The sequence below is a fragment of the Zootoca vivipara genome, chromosome 9 (genome assembly GCF_965207765.1).
Source record: "Zootoca vivipara chromosome 9, rZooViv2.hap1.1, whole genome shotgun sequence".
In the NCBI taxonomy this organism is placed as follows: Eukaryota; Metazoa; Chordata; class Lepidosauria; order Squamata; family Lacertidae; genus Zootoca; species Zootoca vivipara.
The window spans coordinates 28,475,995-28,485,409 of record NC_142592.1 but is presented as its reverse complement, the minus strand read 5'-3'; positions in this window follow the sequence as shown (position 1 = coordinate 28,485,409).

Sequence of the window (9,415 nt, the reverse complement as noted above, 5' to 3'; positions counted from 1 at the left end):
ACAGAAGCAAATGGTAGCCTATCAAAGTGGCAACTCAAAATCTGTGAGGGTTGGCAGGCTAACTCAGGACCAGTACCAAAAACAAACCACTTGAATGCTTCAAAAAAAACTGGGTTGTTGGGTTTTTTTTTGAGGGTGTGTGTGGCCGTTACAGTCATTGTAATCAACATTGTAATCAACATTTGTCAAAGGAGGCGAGGCAGAACTGTGTCCCCCCCCCCCTTTACTTTTATTATGTTTGAAGATGCACTTTTCTTCAGGAAACAATTCCTAACAACTGCTGTCTAAATAACTAGGGAATGGGCAAATGTATCCATTTCTGTTGCTCTCTGTTTTCTTCAATTCATTTATTCACATTTACACATCCGTTCGTGTGTTTGTTTCCTTTTAAGAAAAATCCTCATGAAAATTTGCCAGCAGTGTGGTGTAGACTTCTTCTAATATATCCATTTTGTATGCAGTTTTGTATACGTTTTTGAAAGCAATTTCCCCTTATATAATGTATCTTTGTATGCTATTTTCACCACTATATACATTTTTAATGCACACTTTAAACGAGTGTAGGGCTTTTTTTTACACATTACTTGGCTGGAGAACTGCATTGCAAAATTTGGAGAAGAGAGAATTTTGAAAGGTTTTGATTTGTGTATTGCTTGAGAAAGTGTGAATTAGGTAGTTTTGCCTTTAAATGTGGCATGAAGGCTGGCAACGTCAATGCTGCCATGCGGGAATCCCTTGCAGATGGCCACAGTGCCTATAAACAGACAGGTTGTGCATCCATAGTAGTGGCCAGAGGAGGAATGACCTCTGGGAGGAGCGCAGAGAGAAGAAATGCCATGGCACATCTGCAGCAGCACAACTGGATGCCTTCATCTGCCCCAGCTGCAACAAAACATGTCTCTCCTATATTGGTCTCTACAGCCACAGCAGGCACTGCAATTGTCGAACTGCTTGACTTCACTTCCAAAGGCGCACTCCTCAGTTGTTTCCCGAGGCAGATGGATGCCAGGCAGGACATTGTGAGCTGAGTTGAATTTCTGACCCATCCCTAATGATACCACTATGTTATAACGTATCTGTGGCATATGTTGTTGCTGTTAGCTTTACTGTCTGGTCTTTGACCGCAATAAAGACTGATTGATTGATCTGTTGCAACGGAATTTGGATATAATGTGATAACAGTCCCAGACTCATATGAATTGCATTTTTATGTCTAGTTCCTGTGTGTGCGTGTGTGTGTGTGTGTGTGTGTGTGTGTGTGTGTGTGTGTGTAAATTAAAAAAGAATACAGCTGTATCTTGTATGCACCCAATTTTTAAAAAATCAGCATAGCATAGTCAACAGCACACAGTTGCTAATGGATTCCTTAAAGTGCAACTGAGTCTTACCAGGACCTATTAGTCAAAATCGAAATATCATGCATTATTTATGAAATGAGATGAGTTCTTTCCAAGAAAGAAAGAAAATCTGTATGAGGTTATTTCAAGTGCATCTTATCAACTTAACTTCAAGGCTACTTTCATTCGTCAAATATTGAACTCTCTTGCCGACAAACAAATGACGGGGAGTCACAGGTCTGATTGTTTGCTGTTACTTGGTTTTTAATGCCCGTTGAGGCAAACAGACTGTAGACGGTGCTCAGATATCTTTTCTCCTTCTTTCTTTACAATAACTGGAATGGGGAGAAAGACCTATGTTTATAGAGCGGTGAATGATTTCTTGTTAACGTTTACAAGGAGATCCTATAGCAGGCATCTGAGTCGCAGCCTGTGATTTATGTTCATTTGATATATACGGTAGTTAAAGTCAACAGTAAACACTGTGAAGGACTGAATAGGCTGTGTGTTCACAGATAACCTCTTGTCTAGCTTTTACAAGGTTTGCAAAGAGTCGGTTGCTCTGATTTGTGCTGGCTAAAATTAGTCAAAACACCTCGGCCATCTTTGTGTATCCAAGTTAACAACTAATGTAAGAAGCCAGTCGGCATTAATGAACCTTAAAATAATGAATGGCTGATAACCTTTCTTTTATGTACACTTTTACATACAGATACAGACACAGCTTGACTGAGTCCCTGTGGCAATGGCGCTTGAGTTTTGTTCTGCTTCACCTTACTAGGCCTTCCGTAGCATCAGGCTTGAAGGGCAACATTTGGGGGTGAGGCACTTTGATGCTGGGCTGGCAGAGTTGAGGACTCATTTATCAGTGGAAATGACAAAGCTGTAAGTGGCCAATTCTAGTTCCATAAACTAGAAGGGGGGGGGGACCACCTTCACATGGGGCTGTCAATATAGACCTCCTTTATGAGCATCTTGCCTTAATGCTGAGGTAGATGGCTGTGCAAATGGATGTAAGATAATCAGTGCCTTCCTATAAACAAATAGGAGACTGAACCCAATAAGTACCCGAAGGAGCATCTCTACCCCCATCATTCAGCCTGGACACTGAGGTCTAGCTCTGAGGGCCTTTTGGCAGTTCCCTAACTGCAAGAAGCGAAGCTACAGGGAACCAGGCACAGGGCCTTCTTGGTAGTGGCGCCCACCCTGTGGAACACCCTTCCATCAGATGTCAAGGAGATGAGTAACTGGATAACCTGAAGGCAGCCCTGTGTAGGGAAGCTTTTAATGTGTAATGTTTTATTATGTTTTTATATATGTTGGAAACTGTCCAGAGTGCTGGGGCAACCCAGTCAGATGGGCAGGGCATTAGTACGGTAGTAGTAGTAGTGCCTAGTCATGTTTATACTACAATTCATTATAGTCAAGTATTTCAATGCCACTCCAGAGCAGAAAGTTATCTACGTTGAGAGATCACAACTTGTCTCACTCTGGATTTTTTTTATTTTTTATTTTGAAGGGCAGCTTGAAGTAAGGGGTAAACTGTGGTCTCATTACAGCTCCGACATCTCCCAGCATTCACATGACTGGTCCTCAATGGGTAATTCCACATATAGATATATTCCCATTCATTGAAGAACAAATGTTTTTTCAAATACAAAAAAGGCACTTGGTTGTGGGCTACCAGAAGTAGCATTGTGGGCCGGATCCAGCCTGTGATCTGTGGATTCACTCCTGGTCTAATACATCAAATGGAAATGCAGACATATTTGAAGACTAGTAAGGTTCTCTGGAGGAGCAAAAAAGTCGGGTGAGTTAACTTGGTGATATTTTATTTTCAAAAAGCTGAGTTTTATGCACTTGCTAATCTCTCCAAGGAATTCTGGATTGCAAATTATTTATATTGTAATTTGGTTGTTTTGGTTTTTTTTAACTACTGGCTAGCTACCTTATAAATAGATGTTCAAGGTAGGTGGATATAAATTATATGCATCAATCATTAAGCAATACTATTTATTTTAGAATCCCTGTATTAACGTGTGATAATGGATGTGCCCAGCACCTTTTTATGCCATACCACTGGCTGCAAATAATGCTTGCGTCCAGATCGGCATGTTTTCCCTCCTGAGCAAGAGTCGATATGTCACAAACATGCCCTCCAGCAAACACAATCTAGCTTTTAGGCAACTATTTATTTTGACACATCCAAGGACATGCCCACACACTCTTGTCAATTAATTAAAAATAACCCTGCAAGTAGGTGCAAAGAGCAATCGATGCAAACAGCCACAGCACCTGTGGATATGCTCTGAAAGGAGGATAAGAAGCCAGGCTTTCCCCACTCTCAAACTACACCACCTGCACATGGGCTACATAAAAGGTAATGGAGTGACCCTGAGCACATTTGAATCCTTAAAAGAACACATATTCAGATAAGTTTACAGGGTGATTCACCTTTCCTGGATACCCAGACCAACACACACACACACACACACACACACACACACACACACACACAATGTATTTTCTGCTTCAGCTTCTTCTACTCTGACAAACACCCACAGCTGAGTCAGCTAACTGAATGGGGAAAGTGTCATTTTAAGACATCTCCCACCCACTGAAAGAGCTCTTTCGGCTCCCATGGAGAGAAGTCGCAAAAGGTGAGAGAACGCAATTTGAGGTGGGAGTGGAATGACGCTAATATGCTTGTGAGACACAAATGAATAACTTAACCTCTCCTTCCCCAGAAATAATAGATTCTTATGTTTCAATGCAAACTCAAGGCTTTCATTATGTAGCTGGAGGGGGGATGTATTGGCCTTTAAACGCATGCACACAGTGAGAGAGACAGAGAGAACCAGTCCTTAATGAAGAATAACAGTGCTTGGATATACCCGACTGGGCTTATAAGACGACCCCCAACTTTCCAGTTAAAATATAGAGTTTGGGATATACTCGCCATATAAGAAATACGACCCGGTGTATAAGATGACCCCCGAGTTTTGAGAAGATTTTCCTGGGTTAAAAAGTAGTCTTATGTGCAGGAATATACAGTATGTTCTATATCTGTGAGACCTCTTTCTCCACCATTGTGTCTTCAAAGTGGAGAATGTGGGGCTGAGATCAGGATCTGGAGATGAAAAGGGAGCAATCAACTAACATGGCTTGATGCAACAGCCACAGAGGACAGGCATTAGCAATCTGACATTACTGAATATTGCTTAAGGTGCAGAGGAACATAGAAAGCTGCCTTATACCGAGTCAGACCACTAATCCATCTTGCTCAGTATTGTCTGCACTGACAGGCAGCCCCGACTGAAGATACCTGGGATTGACCGGGGACCTTCTGCATGCAAAGGAAATGCTCTATCACTGAACTATGGTCCTCTCCCAGCTTGAATGCTTCACTAAGTAGCCAGGCTTCTGGAGCCAAATAATAAAAAACCACCAGCCAGATGTGCCCACCTTTTCCTTCACTGAAAGGCCTTTGCTTGGCTATATCATTTAGCAAGAGAAATTTTGAGAAAGAGACATGCCCAACAACTAGTGACTCATTCCTGCTAATCTGAGAACATTACAACTCTAAAATCAATGCAGATTGGATTTTCTGTATTCCCCCCCCCCTTCAAGGTGGTGGCATTTCTATATACCACTCCTCAACTATGTCCTCTGGGTGGTCTACACACTTAAAATTTAAAAATATGAAATGCTAAAGATCTAAAATACACCAAAGCATATCATACCCGGGGGGGGGGCATCATTATGTGGATGATACCCAGCTCTACCTCTCTTTCAAATCAGAACCAGTGAAGGCGGTGAAGGTCCTGTGTGAGTGCCTGGAGGCGGTTGGAGGATGGATGGTGGCTAACAGATTGAGGTTGAATCCTGACAAGACAGAAGTACTGTTTGTGGGGGACAGGAGACGGGCAGGTGTGGAGGACTCCCTGGTCCTGAATGGGGTAACTGTGCCCCTGAAGGACCAGGTGCGCAGCCTGGGAGTCATTTTGGACTCAGAGCTGTCCGTGGAGGCACAGGTCAATTCTGTGTCCAGGGCAGCTGTCTATCAGCTCCATCTGGTACGCAGGCTGAGACCCTACCTGCCTGCAGACTGTCTCGCCAGAGTGGTGCATGCTCTAGTTATCTCCCGCTTGGACTACTGCAATACGCTCTACGTGGGGCTACCTTTGAAGGTGACTCGGAAACTACAACTAATCCAGAATGCGGCAGCTAGACTGGTGACTGGGACTGGCCGCTGAGACCACATAACAGTGGTGTTGAAAGATCTACATTGGCTCCCAGTACATTTCCGAGCACAGTTCAAAGTGTTGGTGCTGACCTTTAAAGCCCTATATGGCCTCGGTCCAGTATACCTGAAGGATCGTCTCCACCCCCATCATTCTGCCCGGACACTGAGGTCCAGTACCGAGGGCCTTCTGGTGGTTCCCTCGTTGCGAGAAGCCAAGTTGCAGGCAACCAGGCAGAGGGCCTTCTCGGTGGAATACCCTCCCATCAGATGTCAAAGAGAAAAACAGCTACCAGATTTTTAGAAGACATCTGAAGGCAGCCCTGTTTAGGGAGGCTTTTAATGTTTAATAGATTATTTTATTTCACTTTTCTTTTGAAAGCCGCCCAGAGTGGCTGGGGAAACCCAGCCAGATGGGCGGGGTATAAATAATAAATTATTATTATTATTATTATTATTATTATTATTATTATTATTAGGTGCAGGAATCCAGAGAAGTGTCCTTCTTGAAGATCTAACTGCTAGGGCAGGCATGTATGGGAGACGGTAGTACTTGAGGTAACCTGGCCTCAAACTATTCAGGTATTTAAAGGTTAATGCCAGTACTCTGAATAAGGCATAAAAATGGACTAATTGATTTTAATGGAGAATTAAGTGTATAATTTATCTCCTACTCAAATCCATATGATGTAACTGCAACTAAAAGCTGCTAACAAGAATAATATAAATACAATAAAATATGGGGAAACAACAAAAAATACAGTGGATAAAAATGATTTTGGGGTCAGGATGATGGCCATGCTTTGTCTCTGTGTTTCTAGCATATATCAGTTGGATGACTATGGAGTAGCCTTTGCCAGTCTGGTGCCCTTGGCCAGTCTGGTTCTATGGGAACTGCAGTCCAGGACTGGAGGGCATGAGATTGACAAAGGCCACTGCTAGATAGTGCAGAAGGACCATCTAAGATGTGACTAAGTAGCCAGAAGCAAATATCTCTTGCAAACCAAGGAAGCACTAGACCAGGCTGTTGGGTACCTTGTAAGAGACCTCTCACACTTAAAACTCCATGTTTGTCTTTAAAAACCATGCTGGAGTACATCACTACAGAGTGAACATCAAGATTCCTGCCTGTAAGGATCATTTGCCACCAGCGGCGGAGCTTCATGCCCCGGCACTGGGGGGCGGAGAGCAGGCGGGGGGCGGGGCTGGTTCGCGTCTCGGGGGTGTGTGGTGCGCCACCCACAGGGGCGTGGCATGTGTCCTGGGGGCGTGGCATGCCGTCTGCGGGGGCGGGAGGCAGCTGCAATGGCACCCCACTGGGATCGCGCTTCCAGGGGCGGTGCGCTCCCCCCACACCCCATTTCCTCCTCCAGTGTTTGCCACAAGGTTGGTATGGAAAATGTGACTTGTGCCTGCGAATCCCGGCCTTTCCAACAGGGAGGTTATTCCAAAAGGAAATACTTTGCAGCTTATCTCTGACCATTTCAACTCGAAGTGCAAGACTAGAATGTTGGGCCACTGGCTGGCATCTTGCCAAAACAACGGCTGGCGCCAGACAGGCTCATCATATTAGTTAGATCAGGCTCTTGCCTGTGTTACTTGAGCTTATAATTGTTTGTGTGGTATTCTTAGAACATGAACACGACTGCTTTTGCGGCATTCCAAATTAATTCATTCCTTTTGATTTATTTGATTGCTCAAAGATGGCAGCAGGACGAAGCTTAATATTTATTTTGAGGAACCTAAGATACGGAGGTATCGCAGTGAGGGCGAGGGATCAATGAGGTTTAGTTTCCTTCCAGTTGCAGAGGATACAGCTAATGTACAAGATTTTGGCGGCAGTAAGGAGACCAGTATAAATGTTTGCTTCGCAGCATAGACCAAGATATGATTATGCATAACATGATCTTGCAAGGGGGAGGGGGGAGCGACTGCTTATGCTCTCCTTTAAGTGGCATCCATATATCTTCTGAGGTTCACCCAGAGGTCGTACGGGAACTGCATGAACTACCCAGAGTCAGACTGAGGACATTTTACACATGATACTGGAATGCATTTCAGATGCACAAACGTTAAGATGGAAAATGAGTCGGAGACTTTTTTCAAAATCAAAAGATAGCCAATGCAGAATTTATATTTGAGTTTCAGCGCTGGGAAGTGCAACTGCTTCAAGCGGCGCTTGTGAAAGAGTTTCTACAGGCTGAAATCTTTGACGCCTTTGATCAAGAGATTTTAGGAATGTAGCGACAACAACTGAGCAGACGAAAGTTCAATAAAGTAAGCTTCGCAAAGACAACCCATGCTGCTCTGATGCTGGCCCCAGATTAAACAGAAGGTGATATCTGGACCTCTTTTGGATTTGGATGTTATCAAATGGAGTGGAAATGTGAACTCCTTAGTAAAATAATAGTAATTGTCTAAGATGATGAGGCACTTATGAACTACTTAGACATGTGCAGAGCTCTGAGTCCAGGAAAAAAAAAATACTTTATCAGATACGACTGAGAAATGCTGCTTAAAGCTCTTCTGTTTTTTTTGCCAGATCTTCCTTTAACATTCTTTTGAGACATGGGAAATCAATTCCATACAAGATAGGAAAGGGAGGCAAGGAAATAGCTCCCTAAACAGGTCAGAAGAATATTTGGGTCTTAAACCTGCATTTTCTCACTTCAGTTATTTCTGCCTCTCCTCTTGACAATGGTATCCACATTCAGTTCTGAGGGTATGTAGACAAAACAATTCCTTCATCTAGGTAACAGATCCAAAAAGCTTGCTCAGCATATTAACATTCGGTTGAAGATGGATGCCTAGCTCCCGGTTTCCTTCCTCCTCATGGACCACCATTTGCCCATCTGTCTCTCTAGGAAATAGATTCCTAGCAAATTGGAATAAATGTGCAATTAGGGGTGGGAAATCCAAAGCTGCTTAGGAGGAATAACCAAGTAATAGTATATTAGTATACTGATGACTTGCAGCTCATTCAGCCTGGCTTGTGTGTGTGTGTGTGTGTGTGTGTGTGTGTGTGTGTGTGTGTGTAATTATTGAGATTTTGTCATTGCAAATATCAAATATCATATACCATTATCCAATCCTACCTTACCATTACATTTACAATCCCCTCCCTCTGTCCCTGACATCCCTCATCTTCCCCTTCTGGTTTGTTACATTGTTTGTTGTATTCTGCATATATATATATATATATATATATATATATATATATATATATACTATTAAATGATAAAATGTTATTACATTGTTATCCTCTATTTTTGTATTCAATAAAGTTGTGAAAGTTTATTCAAATCCTGCCAATGAGTCGATTTCTTTTTGTTGTTTCTGCAGATAAATTGTAAATGGTTCCCATTCCTTTTTAAAGTCACTATTATCTTTTTCATGTAGTTTGTCTGTTAACTTTGCTAACTCTGCATAGTCCATTAATTTTTCTTGACATTGTTCTTTTGTTGGTATTTCTTCAGATTTCCAGTTTTGAGCTATTAAAATTCTTGCCGCAGTGGTCGTATACATAAATAGCTTGCATTTCCCTTTTGGTAATTCTTGACCTAAAATACCCATCAAAAGGCTTCTGGTTGTTGTTGTTTTTACCAACCTGGCTTATATAATGGCAGTCAGGCAGTCTTGCTTTGATTCCATTTGTCTTTCACACACATGCCTTTGCTATCATTGCTATTGCGGTGGACCATTTTTTCCTTTCACTCGAGGTCAGAGAGGTGCCAGTATAAGCACTAATCTTCATATTAAAATCCTTGCCAACACTGTGACATGTTTCTAAGACACTAAATTATTCCTTAGATAGGGAGCCTAGAAATGCTTTGAG